This window comes from Scyliorhinus torazame, chromosome 24, assembly GCF_047496885.1.
Source record: "Scyliorhinus torazame isolate Kashiwa2021f chromosome 24, sScyTor2.1, whole genome shotgun sequence".
Lineage (NCBI taxonomy): Eukaryota > Metazoa > Chordata > Chondrichthyes > Carcharhiniformes > Scyliorhinidae > Scyliorhinus > Scyliorhinus torazame.
Window position 1 is genome coordinate 55,989,796 of NC_092730.1, and position 15,842 is coordinate 56,005,637.

General features: G+C 47.3%; 2 non-coding genes across 2 annotated transcripts; both read left to right on the forward strand.

The window, feature by feature from the left end:
* Positions 1 to 10,333: 10,333 nt before the first annotated feature.
* trnal-cag (transfer RNA leucine (anticodon CAG)) lies at positions 10,334 to 10,416 on the forward strand. Its single transcript has one exon. It is a non-coding gene; the product is annotated as a tRNA-Leu (tRNA).
* A 1,090-nt stretch (positions 10,417 to 11,506) lies between these two features.
* On the forward strand, positions 11,507 to 11,578 carry trnam-cau (transfer RNA methionine (anticodon CAU)). The gene has a single exon. It is a non-coding gene; the product is annotated as a tRNA-Met (tRNA).
* The last annotated feature ends 4,264 nt before the right edge of the window (positions 11,579 to 15,842 follow it).

A 15,842-nucleotide genomic window follows, 5' to 3' on the forward strand; every position in this document is an offset into this window, starting at 1 on the left:
TTGGATTCAATATTTTGACCTTAAAACCTGGCATGCTGAATGCCTTCTTCACCACCCTGTCCACCTGCGACATCACCTTCAAGGATGTGTGAACCTGTTCTCCTCGATCTGTTTGTTCAGTAATTCTCCCCAACTCCCTACCATTAACTGAGTAGGTCAATCACTGATTTGAGCTACCAAAATGCCTCACCTCACATTTATCCAAATTAAACTCCATCTGCCATTCATCGGCCCACTGGCCCAAGATGTTTAATAATGAGCCGAATCAACTGTTGTTCAGAGGGATGAAAGATTATGTCACTGGATTGGGAATCCAGAGGCCTGAACTAATCTTTGGGACAGGGAATAATTCCCACCATTCAAATTCACTGATTTAATAGCTTTTCAGGGGGGTTGACAGGGTGGATGCTGAGAGATTGTTTCTCCATGTGGGAGAGTCTGGGGCCTGAGGGATTAATCTAAGGGTAAGGGACCGTCCAGTTAAACCAGAAATGATGAGTAATTTCTTCTCTAAGGAGATAGTGTATCTGTGGAAATATCGTTTCTCAGCGAATAGGATTGTCGAGGATGGGTCAGTTAATATGTTCAAGATTTAATCAGTAAAGGAAACAAGGATTATGGGAATGTGGCGGGAAAGTAGGTTTGAGGATTATATGAGATCAGTCATAATCTCTTTGAATGGTGGAGCAGACACGATTGGCCGAATGGCCTACTTCTGCTCCTCCGTCTTACAGTGTTCATAGAACATAGAAAATACAGCACAGAACAGGCCCTTCGGCCCACGATGTTGTGCCGAACCTTTGTCCTAGATTAATCATAGATTATCATTGAATTTACGGTGCAGAAGGAGGCCATTCGGCCCTTTGAGTCTGCACCGGCTCTTGGAAAGAGCACCCTACCCAAACTCAACACCTCTACCCAACACCAAGGGCAATTTGGACATTAAGGGCTATTCATCATTGGCCAATTCACCTAACCCGCACATCTTTGGACTGTGGGAGGAAACCGGAGCACCCGGAGGAAACCCACGCAGACACGGGGAGGACGTGCAGACTCCGCGCATACAGTGACCCAAGCCGGAATCGAACCTGGGACCCTGGAGCTGTGAAGCAATTGTGCTATCCACAATGCTACCGTGCTGCCCTTGAGAACAAATAAATCTACACTATATCATTTTACCGTAATCCATGTACCTATCCAATAGCTGCTTGAAGGTCCCTAATGTTTCTGACTCAGCGACTTCCACAGGCAGTGCATTCCATGCCCCCACTACTGTCTGGGTAAATAACCTACCTCTGATATCCCTCCTATATCCTCCACCTTTCACCTTAAATTTATGTCCCCTTGTAATGGTTTGTTCCACCCGGGGAAAAAGTCTCTGACTGTCTACTCTATCTATTCCCCTGATCATCTTATAAACCTCTATCAAGTCGCCCCTCATCCTTCTCCGTTCTAATGAGAAAAGGCCTAGCACCCTCAACCTTTCCTCGTAAGACCTACTCTCCATTCCAGGCAACATCCTGGCAAATCTACTTTGCACCTTTTCCAAAGCTTCCACATCCTTCCTAAAATGGGGCGACCAAAACTGTACACAGTACTCCAAATGTGGCCTTACCAAAGATTTGTACAGCTGAATCATCACCTCACGGCTCTTAAATTCAATCCCTCTGTTAATGAACGCGAGCACACCATAGGCCTTCTTCACAGCTCTATCCACTTGAGTGGCAACTTTCAAAGATGTATGAACATAGACCCCAAGATCTCTCTGCTCCTCCACATTGCCAAGAACTCTACCGTTAACCCTGTATTCCGCATTCATATTTGTACTTCCAAATTGGACAACCTCACACTTTTCAGGGTTAAACTCCATCTGCCACTTCTCAGCCCAGCTCTGCATCCTATCTATGTCTCTTTGCAGCTGACAACAGCCCTCCTTACTATCCACTACTCCACCAATCTTCGTATCGTCTGCAAATTTACTGACCCACCCTTCAACTCACTTATCCAAGTCATTAATGAAAATCACAAACAGCAGAGGACCCAGAACTGATCCCTGCGGTACGCCACTGGTAACTGGGATCCAGGCTGAATATTTGCCATCCACCACCACTCTCTGACTTCTATCGGTTAGCCAGTTCGTTATCCAACTGGCCAAATTTCCCACTATCCCATGCCTCCTTACTTTCTGCATAAGCCTACCATGGGGAACCTTATCAAATGCCTCACTACAATCCATATACACTACATCCACTGCTTTACCTTCATCCACATGCTTGGTCACCTCCTCAAAGAATTCAATAAGACTTGTAAGGCAAGACCTACCCCTCACAAATCCGTGCTGACTATCCCTGATCAAGCAGTGTCTTTCCAGATGCTCAGAAATCCTATCCTTCAGTACCCTTTCCATTACTTTGCCTACCACCGAAGTAAGACTAACTGGCCTGTAATTCCCAGAGTTATCCCTAGTCCATTTTTTGAACAGGGGCACGACATTCGCCACTCTCCAATCCCCTGGCACCACCCCTGTTGACAGTGAGGACGAAAAGATCATTGCCAACGGCTCTACAATTTCATCTCTTGCTTCCCATAGAATCCTTGGATATATCCCGTCAGGCCCGGGGGACTTGTCTATCCTCAAGTTTTTCAAAATGCCCAACACATCTTCCTTCCTAACAAGTATTTCCTCGAGCTTACCAATCTGTTTCACACTGTTCCCTCCAACAATATCGCCCCTCTGATTTGTAAATACAGAAGAAAAGTACTCGTTCAAGACCTCTCCTATCTCTTCAGACTCAATACACAATCTCCCGCTACTGTCCTTGATTGGACCTACCCTCGCTCTAGTCATTCTCATATTTCTCACATATGTGTAAAAGGCCTTGGGGTTTTCCTTGATCCGACCTGCCAAAGATTGTTCATGCCCTCTCTTAGCTCTCCTAATCCCTTTCTTCAGTTCCCTCCTGGCTATCTTGTATCCCTCCAATGCCCCGTCTGAACCTTGTTTCCTCAGCCTTACATAAGTCACCTTTTTCCTCTTAACAAGACATTCAACCTCTCTTGTCAACCATGGTTCCCTCACTCGACCATCTCTTCCCTGCCTGACAGGGACATACATATCAAGGACACGTAGCACCTGTTCTTTGAAGAAGTTCCACATTTCACTTGTGTCCTTCCCTGCCAGCCTATGTTTCCAACTTATGCACTTCAATTCTTGTCTGACAACATCGTATTTACCCTTCCCCCAATTGTAAACCTTGCCCTGTTGCACGTACCTATCCCTCTCCATTACTAAAGTGAAAGTCACAGAATTGTGGTCACTATCTCCAAAATGCTCCCCCACTAACAAATCTATCACTTGCCCTGGTTCATTACCCAGTACTAAATCCAATATTGCCCCTCCTCTGGTCGGACGATCTACATACTGTGTTAGAAAAGCTTCCCGGACACACTGCACAAACACCACCCCATCCAAACTATTTGATCTAAAGAGTTTCCACTCAAAATTTGGGACGTTAAAGTCGCCCATGACTACTACCCTATGACTTCTGCACCTTTCCAAAATCTGTTTCCCAATCTGTTCCTCCACATCTCTGCTACTATTGGGGGGCCTATAGAAAACTCCTAACAAGGTGACTGCTCCTTTCCTATTTCTGACTTCAACCCATACTACCTCAATAGGGTGATACTCCTCGAACTGCCTTTCTGCAGCTGTTATACTATCTCTAATTAATAATGCCACCCCCCACCTCTTTTACCACCCTCCCTAATCTTATTGAAACATCTATAACCAGGGACCTCCAACAACCATTTCTGCCCCTCTTCTATCCAGGTTTCCGTGATGGCCTTCACATCGTAGTCCCAAGTACCGATCCATGCCTGAAGTTCACCCACCTTATTCCTGATGCTTCTTGCGTTGAAGTATACACACTTCAAGCCATCTCCGTGCCTGCAAGTACTCTCCTTTGTCAGTGTTCCCTTCCCCGCTGCCTCATTACACGCCTTGGCGTCCTGAATATCGGCTACCTTAGTTGCTGGACTACAAATCCGGTTGTCATTACCCTGCTAAATTAGTTTAAACCCTCCCGAAGAGTACTAGAAAATCTCCCTCCCAGGATATTAGTGCCCCTCTGGTTCAGATGCAACCCGTCCTGCTTGTACAGGTCCCACCTTCCCCAGAATGCGCTCCAATTATCCAAATACCTGAAGCCCTCCCTCCTACACCATTCCTGCTGCCACGTGTTCAACTGCACTCTCTCCCTATTCCTAGCCTCGCTATCACGTGGCACCGGCAACAAACCAGAGATGACAACTCTGTCTGTCCTGGCTTTTAACTTCCAGCCTAACTCCCTAAACTTTTTTATTACCTGCACACCCCTTTTCCTACCTATGTCGTTGGTACCAATGTGCACCACGACTTCTGGCTGCTCCCCCTCCCCCTTAAGGATCCTGAATACACGATCCGAGACATCCCTGGCCCTGGCACCCGGGAGGCAACATACCTTCCGGGAGTCTCGCTCGCGACCACAGAATCTCCTATCTATTCCCCTAACCATTGAATCTCCTACAACTATTGCTTTTCTGTTCTTCCCCCCTTCCCTTCTGAGCCCCAGAGCCAGGCTCAGTGCCAGAGACCTGGCCGCTAGGGCCTTCCCCCGGTAGGTCATCCCCCCTCCCCCCCCAACAGCATCCAAAACGGTATACTTGTTTTGAAGGGGAACGGCCACGAGGGATCCCTGCACTGTCTGCCTGTTTGTTTTTCTCCCCCTGACTGTAACCCAGCTATTCTTGTCCTGTACCTTGGGTGTGGTTATCTCCTTGTAACTCTTCTCAATCACCCCCTCTGCCTCCCGGATGATCCGAAGTTTATCCAGCTTCAGCTCCAGTTCCCTAACACGGTCTTTGAGGAGCTGAAGTTGGGTGCAGGTATAGTCAGTGGGGACACCGGTGGTATCCCTCACCACCCACATCCTACAGGAGGAGCATGTAACTGGCCTAGCCTCCATCCCCTCTTACCTGACAGAATATAGCTGCCCTGTGGACTAACTAGATCTCCGCCCTCCGACCCTGCTCCCAGTCAGCTACACTTTCTGTAAACTCCTGGCTCTCTTCGCACTCTTTGCGGAAATGTAGGAAACAAAATGAAAGGACAACCTTACTCCCTCCTCACCTAACTCCCTCGGTCACCAAACTCTCACTATCGCACTCAAATGCACCAAATTCAGCACTCCATCGGTCACCAAACTCTCACTATCGCACTCAAATACACCAAATTCAGCACTCAGTGCAAACAAAGTCTGCACTGTAGGGGATCACTTTTATACTGTGAATCTAGCCTCTGAAAAACTGTCGGAGGGCGGAGATCTAGTTCGTCCACAGGGCAGCTATATTCTGTCAGGTAAGAGGGGATGGAGGCTAGGCCAGTTACATGCTCCTCCTGTAGGATGTGGGTAATGAGGTCACCTGATGAACTTGATTTCACGGCTGGGCGGCCGGCTCTGGAAAGACAAAACCTGCCAGCAGTGCCCCAGATGAAGCTGGCGTCTGTTTTAGAGATTATGAAGCCGCATGTTTTCATGGTGCCAAACTCCTGCCCAGAGCTGGTGTCGTGATTTAAATCGATTATCAGTCAGAGGATTAGGAATATCGGTATAGAGATTGGTGCAAGAAGATTCACTCCTCAGGCCTGTTGAACTCCGAATCTAAACTCCTCCTAGTTCCGGATACACTGAATGAATCATCAGGTCACCCTCAGTAAGTGGCCCAACGCGGAGACGCAGGAAATGGATCATCGACGAGGTTGGATTCAAACCCGCAGATGCAAAGCACAATGGATTAGCAGCGCATCGCCATCACCTCTCGGCCAACTCACCATATGACCTGACTTCACCAAACCACCTCATGGATGTTTAATATCCACAATAACTAACGGAAGAAAGTCGTCTTTGTGCATTGGTCCAGATGTGCAGCCAGATGTGAAGTGTTGGGAATGTTGTTTCTGTCAGCAAATTCATCATATCAGCTGAAGGATTGTTCTGAATGGACTGATGGGAAACACTTCAACACCATGTTAAACATGTTTCTACACATTGTAAATAAAACACCGCGGAAAGTCTGAAAGATACAAACATTTGATCGCATCATGATGAAGATCAGTCAGACGCCTTAAACATCCCAGTCAATGTCGGAGTTCTGACGATTCTAATTTGTTATCCAGAGAATCCCTGCAGGACATCGGCCTCTTGAGTCTGCACCGAACGTCCGAAAGTAACCGGAGGCACCCGGAGGAAACCCACGCAGACACCGGGTGAACGCGCAGACTCCGCACAGGCAGCTCCCTGGAGCTGTGAAGCAACGGTGCTAACCACTGTGCTACCGTGCTGCCTACAGTGCGAGTAGGTTTCGAATCTGTGCGGGGGAACCCCATTTGATTGCAAGTACCAAGCCACAGCCACTCCGCTAACTGAACTACGTTTAACAAGACATTCATTGACAATTTATGCGATAGAAACCCAACCTGGAATCACTCCAGGAAGTTATTGCTTTCATGCGATGACGGGTCTCCCAGTCTGTCTGTGAGAAGGGATAGAATCTCCGCGGAAAAAGACCATTGGATTTGGAGTCTGTCATAATATCCACTCATGTATATAATGAGATGCAGACAGTCAGTGATGGACACACAGGATGACCAGTAAGCACAACACAGTGCAGCCAATCACCAAACAGGACACTACCACTATAAAGCCAGAGGGCACTAGGTTTCCCGCTCTCTCTGGACCCAGCCACTGAGACAGTCAGAGTCCACGAGCTAGCAAGTGCAAACACCATGCGGTAGCTAGTAAGTCTGATCAGGCTACTACAAGGTCTCCAGTCAGTTCAGTATAGTGTCGACCCACAGCTGAATATGTGTATCAGTTCTATCGTTGAATAAAACAGTGTTGGATTTTCTCCAGTGTTCGACGTCTGTTTTTAGCTTCCCTGCATCGAGTGCAGTCCACATTGAGCCTACCTGCCTAACACATCATGGTAACAGAGTGATACTGATCTTGACGGACCTACCTCGAGTGAATCAGCATTGACCAGGAAGCAGCCATCCGGTGAAATGGAAAACACCAGCCTCCTTCGCAGCTCTGCATCTCCAGCAACCTTGGCGCCAATTGGAAAATCTTCAAGCAAAAGTTCCTCCTGTACATCGAGGCCTCCGACCTCGAAGCAGCATCAGATGCCAGAAAGATCACATTATTTCTCTCCACCGTGGGGGACCACGCCATCCACATCTACAACTCCCTTACGTTCGCTGCCGGCGAAGACAAAACAAAATTCAAAACAGTCCTGCTGAAGTTTGACAGCCACTGCGACACTGAGGTGAATGAGAGCTTTGAATGGTACTTTTTCCAGCAGAGGCTTCAGGGTAAGAATGAACCTTTTCAGTCCTTCGTGACCCATCTCCGCATCCTAGCGCAGTCATGTAACTATGACTCGACGGCTGATTCCATGATACGGGATCAGATCGTTTTCGGGGTCCACTCCGATTCCCTTCGGCAGCAGCTCCTGAAAGTCAAACAGTTGACCCTCTCAGTTGCTATCGAGACATGCGTTATCCATGAGCATGCTAAGAATCGTTACTCCCACATCAGGGCGGCAGAAACGGCAAAACTGGCCTCCCACGAGGCGGAACGGGTGCAGGCCATTGTTCAAATGCAGGGCCTGATCATCGAGGAGAGTGGTCACTTTGTGCACATTTCCCGGGTCCCTGCGCATGTGCGCCATGACCGAGTGGACGACGAGGCCGAAAACACGACTGCACAGGTGCGTACGTCGACCGACCGCACTGCGCATGCATGATGGTGCACGGAATGCCCTGTCGGCGGCGTCATGACATCTCCGAATTGTGGCTCCACTCACTTAAAGCGGAAATGTCCGGCAAAAGGATGCCGGTGTCTACAGTGTGGCAAGCTTGGCCACTATGCAGCCCTTTGCAGATCTGCTCCACTGCTCAGCAGCCAGCGATCCCTGCTGCGGCGCAGAAGTGTCCGCTCAATACATCAAGGCATGCCAGATTCCGATCCCGACAGCCCAACAGACCCTGATGCTGAGTGCGTCAGGTCCCCATACCGGGTGGGCATCATAACTACACATGCGCTGCCTTCCACCACAACGCGGAACGCCTCTCGATCCTCAGTGTGGATCGACGAGTGGTGTGCTGTCCGCACAATTAATGAAATGAAAACGAAATTAAATGAAATGAGACAAGGCTTGCATCCAATTCAAACTTCACACCGGCGCATCAGCGAACCTTATCTCAAAATCCGGCCTCGACACCATGCGCGCCAGACCAAGCATTCTTCCACCGGCCTGCCAGTTCCTTGACTACAATGGCAATGCCATAGCTGCCAGTGGTTCCTGTCAACTAGGGGTATCCAACAAGGCGACACGGCAACACTGTGGTTTGAAATCGTCGGGCCTGACAGAGCGTCCCTGCTCGGTGCTCGAGCTCCTGAACCTGGTTCAGCGAGTCCACGCCACGTCATCATCACCGGCGACGGCCTCGCCAGCAAGTTGCAAGCCTATTTATATTCTCACTCACACCAAACGGAAACAAGTCGCTATTTGTCAGCAGCACACCTGCCTTCTTCTTTATAACAGGAAGATCCAATACCTCCTTTTCAATGGAAATGCGTTGGTCTCAGGACATGAGATTCCAGCTTAAATATGCACAGCAAGACCCCACCGGCAGAAGCCCAGTTCATGACTCGATAATCTGCTTCGGTGAGTCTGGTTGAGGAATTAATAGTGATCCCAAGAGAAGGGTAAAATTCGTCTTCTCTTGCAAATAGTCTGGCAGGTTGGATTGTTCACATCCGTCCGAGAGGGGAAGTAGGGAACTCGGTTTCTATTGTGATTCATTGCTCGATAAAGCTTTATTTCCTTATTGCCCCCTGTGAGTTATTAGTGGATATCGTTATATATCTATATTGCCCCTCTGTGGGGTACTACTGGATAACGTTTCCCGAGCAGCTTTGACTAAGGGTCACCTGGACTCGAAACCTTAGCTCATTTCTCTCCCTCCAGATGCTGTCAGATCTGTTGAGACTTTAAAGCATTTTCTCTGTGTTTCCCTATGTGTGAGCTTTACAATGTTGTAATGTGTCATGCTGTCTCTTTCATTCTTGGGACTAATGTCGGGATGAGACTGCAAAATATCATCTGATAGCTATTTGCTGCAAAGCAAACAGGAACGTGTGTTCTGTTTACTTTTGGCGTGAGGGAGAATGTAAATAGCAGAGAATACCCTCGATTCCTCGACCTCGGGCTAATGGCCCAGCAGGCTTCCGCTGCGGCACTCTGCTCCATAAACCAGGAGCTACAACATTACTGCCATGCGGTAACCACAAGATTATTCACTTCCTCATTTTTTTCTTTCAACAAGAATACACGTTTGAGCACACTGATACTGGTCAGCACAGTTCAGATACTTTACTTTCGTGCGGAATGGCTGTTCTGTGAAGGTGATGTGATTTCTTCTGTGACGTTGTTCTGATGGGAAAGTGGGGAGTGACTGGAATCACCTTTATAAAATGAAGTTCGGGGCGGCAGTTTCATCTCTCTGGGAACATTGATCACGCAGTTACAGACTTCCTCAAACTTTGCCTCAAGTCCGACCACAAAAACAAAGAGCACCGAGCAGAGTGGCGCAGCGGAAGCCTGCTGGGCCCGTAACCCCGAAGTCGATGGATCGAAACCATTCTCTGCTATTCATATTCTCAATCACACCAAACGGAAAAAAGTTGCTATTTATCAGCAGCACATCTGCCTTTTTCTTTATTGGTACCAAAGTTTTGCTTTCAGTCTTATCCACTCTTTGACACCTGTTCTTCAGCTAGCCACAGTACAGTCGAGGTGACTAAGTTGACTTCTCCCAGAACACTCTTCTGCCGCCTCTACTGGATGAACGTTCACCTGATTGGACACTGGAGGGGTTCTTCGGCTACTTGTCTATGAGAGCAGCACCGGAAGCAGCTGTGGAGAGAGATTGCAGTCGCCAGAATGCAACTCTCCAATTAAATACTTCACGTCGCTCAGATCTTAGACTTTCAATACCTTCGTCTGAGGAACAGGTAGAGCGGTATATCGGACCTTGCTGATTAGAGCAAACTGATCAATGCAGCAATGAGAAGCTCCTTAACCACCAGCGGTTTGGACAAGGATGGCACTCAGATACAGGACTCTGGCTGGGGTTCAAAAGTAGGGAAAGCATGTCTGGTTTGAAATGTAATAAAGATGAAGACAGACTTTAAGTCGATTTGTGCACGGATCTTAGTTTCTACGTCAACGCATCAGGATGGCCGAGCGGTCTAAGGCGCTGCGTTCAGGTGGCAGTCTCTTCTGGAGGCGTGGGTTCGAATCCCACTCCTGATATTGTCTTTTCCTCCACGAGGTTAAATTTCTCCAGCAAAATTTTCAACCTCAGGAAGATCCAATACCTCCCTTTCAATGGAAAAGCGTTGGTCTCAGGACATGAGATTCCAGCTTAAATATGCACAGCAAGACCCCACCGGCAGAAGCCCAGCTCATGACTCGACAATCTGCTTCAGTGAGTCTGGTTGAGGAATTCATATTGATCCAAACAGAAGGGTAAAATTCGTCTTCTCTTGTAAATAGTCTGGCTGGTTGGATTGTTCACATCCGTCCAAGAGGGGATGTTGGGAACTCGGCTTCTATTGCGATTCCTTGCTCGATAAAGCTTCATTTCCTTATTGGCCCCCCGTGAGTTATTACTGGATATCGCTATATATCTATATTGCCCCTCTGTGGGGTACTACTGGATAATGCTTCCCGTGCAGTTTTGACTAAGGGTCACCTGGACACGAAACGTCAGCTCATTTCTCTCCCTCCAGATGCTGTCAGATCTGCTAAGACTTTAAAGCATTTTCTCTGTTGTTCCCTATGTGTGAGCATTACAATGTTGTAATGTGTCATGCTGTCTCTTTCATTCTTGGGACTAATGTCGGGATGAGACTGCAAGAAAGTTTCTGATAGCTATTTGCTGCAAAGCAAACAGGAACGCGTGTTATGTTTACTTTTGTTGTGAGGGAGAATGCAAATAGCAGAGAATACCCTCGATTCCTCGACCTCGGGCTAATAGCCCTGCACGCTTCCGCTGCGCACTCTGCTCCTTAAACCAGGAGCTACAACATTACTGCCCTGCGGTAACCACACAATTATTCACTTCCTCATTTTTTTCTTTGAACAAGAACAGACGTTTGAGCACACTGATACTGGTCAGCACAGTTCAGATAATTTACTTTCGAGCGGAATGGTTGTTCTGTGGAAGGTGATGTGATTTCTTCTGTGACGTTGTTCTGATGGGAAAGTGGGGAGTGACTGGAATCACCTTTATAAAATGAAGTTCGGGGCGGCAGTTTCATTTCTCTAGGAACATTGATCACGCAGCTACAGACTTCCTCAAACTTTGCCTCAAGTCCGACCACAAAAATAAAGAGCACCGAGCAGAGTGGCGCAGCGGAAGCGTGCTGGGCCCATAACCCAGAGGTCGATGGATCGAAACCATCCTCTGCTATTCATATTCTCAATCACACCAAACGGAAAAAAGTTGCTATTTGTCAGCAGCACGTCTGCCTTTTTCTTTATTGGTACCAACGTTTTGCTTTCAGTCTGATCCGCTCTTTCACACCTGTTCTTCAGCTAGCCACAGTGCAGTCGAGGTGACTAAGTTGACTTCTCCCTGAACACTCTTCTGCCGCCTCTACTGGATGAACGTTCACCTGATTGGACACTGGAGGGGTTCTTCGGCGACTTGTCTGTGAGAGAAGCACCGGAAGCAGCTGTGGAGAGAGATTGCAGTCGCCAGAATGCAACTCTCCAATTAGACACTTCACGTCGCTCAGATCTTAGACTTTCAATACCTTCGTCTGAGCAACAGGTAGAGCGGGATATTGGACCTTGCTGATGAGAGGAAACTGATCAATGCAGCAATGAGAAGCTCCTTTACCTCCAGCGGTTTGGACAAGGATGGCTCTCAGATGCAGGACTCTGGCTGGGATTGAAAAGTAGGCAAAGCATATCTTGTTTGAAATGAAATAACGATTAAGACAGACTTTAAGTCGATTTGTGCACGGATCTTAGTTTCGGTGTCAACGCATCAGGATGGCCGAGCGGTCTAATGCGCTGCGTTTAGGTTGCAGTCTCTTCTGGAGGCGTGGGTTCGAATCTTCTTTCTTTTGTTGTCTTTTCCTCCACGTGGTTAAATTTCTCCAGCAAGATTTTCAACCTCAGCAAGATCCAATCCCTCCCTTTCATTGGAAAAGCGTTCGTCTCAGGACATGAGATTCCAGCTTAAATATGCACAGCAAGACCCCACCGGCAGAAGCCCAGCTCATGACTCGACAATCTGCTTCGGTGAGTCTGGTTGAGGAATTCATATTGATCCAAACAGAAGGGTAAAATTCGTCTTCTCTTGTAAATAGTCTGGCTGGTTGGATTGTTCACATCCGTCCAAGAGGGGACGTTGGGAACTCGGCTTCTATTGTGATTCCTTGCTCGATAAAGCTTCATTTCCTTATTGGCCCCCCGTGAGTTATTACTGGATATCGCTATATATCTATATTGCCCCTCTGTGGGGTACTACTGGATAATGCTTCCCGTGCAGTTTTGACTAAGGGTCACCTAGACACGAAACGTCAGCTCATTTCTCTCCCTCCAGATGCTGTCAGATCTGCTGAGACTTTAAAGCATTTTCTCTGTGGTTCCCTATGTGTGAGCATTACAATGTTGTAATGTGTCATGCTGTCTCTTTCATTCTTGGGACTAATGTCGGGATGAGACTGCAAGAAAGTTTCTGATAGCGATTTGCTGCAAAGCAAACAGGAACGCGTGTTATGTTTACTTTTTTTGTGAGGGAGAATGCAAATAGCAGAGAATACCCTCGATTCCTCGCCCTCGGGCTCATAGCCCTGCACGCTTCCGCTGCGCACTCTGCTCCTTATACCAGGAGCTACAACATTACTGCCCTGCGGTAATCACACAATTATTCACTTCCTCATTTTTTTCTTTCAACAAGAACACACGTTTGAGCACACTGATTCTGGTCAGCACAGTTCAGATAATTTACTTTCGTGCGGAATGCTTGTTCTATGGAAGGTGATGTGATTTCTTCTGTGACGTTGATCTGATGGGAAAGCGGGGAGTGACTGGAATCACCTTTATAAAATGAAGTTCGGGGCGGCAGTTTCATCTCTCTGAGAACATTGATCACGCAGTTACAGACTTCCTCAAACTTTGCCTCAAGTCCGACCACAAAAATAAAGAGCACCGAGCAGAGTGGCGCAGCGGAAGCGTGCTGGGCCCATAACCCAGAGGTCGATGGATCGAAACCATCCTCTACTATTCATATTCTCAAACACACCAAACGGAAAAACGTTGCTATTTGTCAGCAGCACATCTGCCTTTTTCTTTATTGGTACCAAAGTTTTGCTTTCAGTCTTATCCACTCTTTGACACCTGTTCTTCAGCTAGCCACAGTACAGTCGAGGTGACTAAGTTGACTTCACCCAGAACACTCTTCTGCCGCCTCTACTGGATGAACGTTCAACTGATTGGACAGTGGAGGGGTTCTTCGGCGACTTGCCTGTGAGAGCAGCACCGGAAGCAGCTGTGGAGAGAGATTGCAGTCGCCAGAATGCAACTCTCCAATTAAATACTTCACGTCGCTCAGATCTTAGACTTTCAATACCTTCGTCTGAGGAACAGGTAGAGCGGGATATTGGACCTTGCTGATTAGAGCAAACTGATCAATGCAGCATTGAGATGCTCCTTAACCTCCAGCGGTTTGGCCAAGGATGGCACTCAGATGCAGGATTCTGGCTGGGGTTCAAAAGTAGGGAAAGCATGTCTTGTTTGAAATGTAATAAAGATGAAGACAGACATTAAGTCAATTTGTGCACGGATCTTAGGTTCTGCGTCAACGCATCAGGATGGCCGAGCGCTCTAAGGCGCTGCGTTCAGGTCGTAGTCTCTTCTGGAGGCGTGGGTTCGAATACCACTCCTAATGTTGCCTTTTACTCCACGTGGTTAAATTTCTCCAGCAAGATTCTCAACCTCAGGAAGATCCAATACCTCCCTTTCAATGGAAAAGCGTTGGTCTCAGGACATGAGATTTCTGCTTAAATATGCACAGCAAGACCCCACCGGCAGAAGCCCAGCTCATGACTCGACAATCTGCTTCGGTGAGTCTGGTTGAGGAATTCATATTGATCCAAATAGAAGGGTAAAATTCGTCTTCTCTTGTAAATAGTCTGGCTGGTTGGATTGTTCACATCCGTCCAAAAGGGGACGTTGGGAACTCGGCTTCTATTGTGATTCATTGCTCGATAAAGCTTCATTTCCTTATTGGCCCCCTGTGAGTTATTACTGGATATCGCTATATATCTATATTGCCCCTCTGCGGGGTACTACTGGATAATGCTTCCCGTGCAGTTTTGACTAAGGGTCACCTGGACACGAAACGTCAGCTCATTTCTCTCCCTCCAGATGCTGTCAGATCTGCTGAGACTTTAAAGCATTTTCTCTGTGGTTCCCTATGTGTGAGCTTTACAATGTTGTAATGTGTCATGCTGTCTCTTTCATTCTTGGGACTAATGTCGGGATGAGACTGCAAGAAAGTTTCTGATAGCTATTTGCTGCAAAGCAAACAGGAACGCGTGTTATGTTTACTTTTGTTGTGAGGGAGAATGCAAATAGCAGATTCCTCGACCTCGGGCTAATAGCCCTGCACGCTTCCGCTGCGCACTCTGCTCCTTAAACCAGGAGCTACAACATTACTGCCCTGCGGTAACCACATAATTATTCACTTCCTCATTTTTTTCTTTCAACAAGAACAGACGTTTGAGCACACTGATTCTGGTCAGCACAGTTCAGATAATTTACTTTCGTGCGGAATGGTTGTTCTATGGAAGGTGATGTGATTTCTTCTGTGACGTTGTTCTGATGGGAAAGTGGGGAGTGACTGGAATCACCTTTATAAAATGAAGTTCGGGGCGGCAGTTTCGCCTCTCTGGGAACATTGATCACGCTGTTAGAGATTTCTTCAAACTTTGCCTCAAGTCCGACCACGGAATGAATGAGTCACGAGCCGTGTGGCGAAGCGGGAGTGTTCTGTACCTATAACCTAGAGGTCGATGGATTGAAACCATTCTCTGCTATTCGTATTCTCACACGAAACGGAAACAAGTTGCTATTTGTCAGCAGCACATCGGCCTTTTTCTTTATTAGCATCAAAGTTTTGCTTTCAGTCTGATCCGCTCTTTCACACCTGTTCTTCAGCTAACCACAGTACAGTCGAGGTCACTAAGTTGATTTCTCCCAGAACTCTCTTCTGCCACCTCGACTGGATGAACTTTCACCTGTTTGGACACTGGAGGGGTTCCTCGGCTGTGTAAGCAGCACCGCAAGCAGCTGTGGAGAGGGATTCCAGTCGCCAGGATGCATCTCTCCAATTGGATACTTCACGTCGCTCAGATCTTCGTCTCTCAATACCTTCGTGGAACAGGTTATAATGAAAAAATATGTCATTCGAACCATGAATGTGAACCTGGAAAAGACAGAGATTTTAAATGAAAGGGAAAGGTCCCACAAAAGGTTAACAGCCGCAGCTTGTTTAAAATACAGATAGCTTCGCAGCCGTTAAAAGACACAGATATGGACAACTGAACCTGTTTTTAAAGTTAAAAAGACATGCAATCAATTTAAAATCTTAAGTTATATAAACGGGAACAGTATTTCACAATTCCTGAGAAGTGCATTATTTTACTGAGCAATTAAAAAAG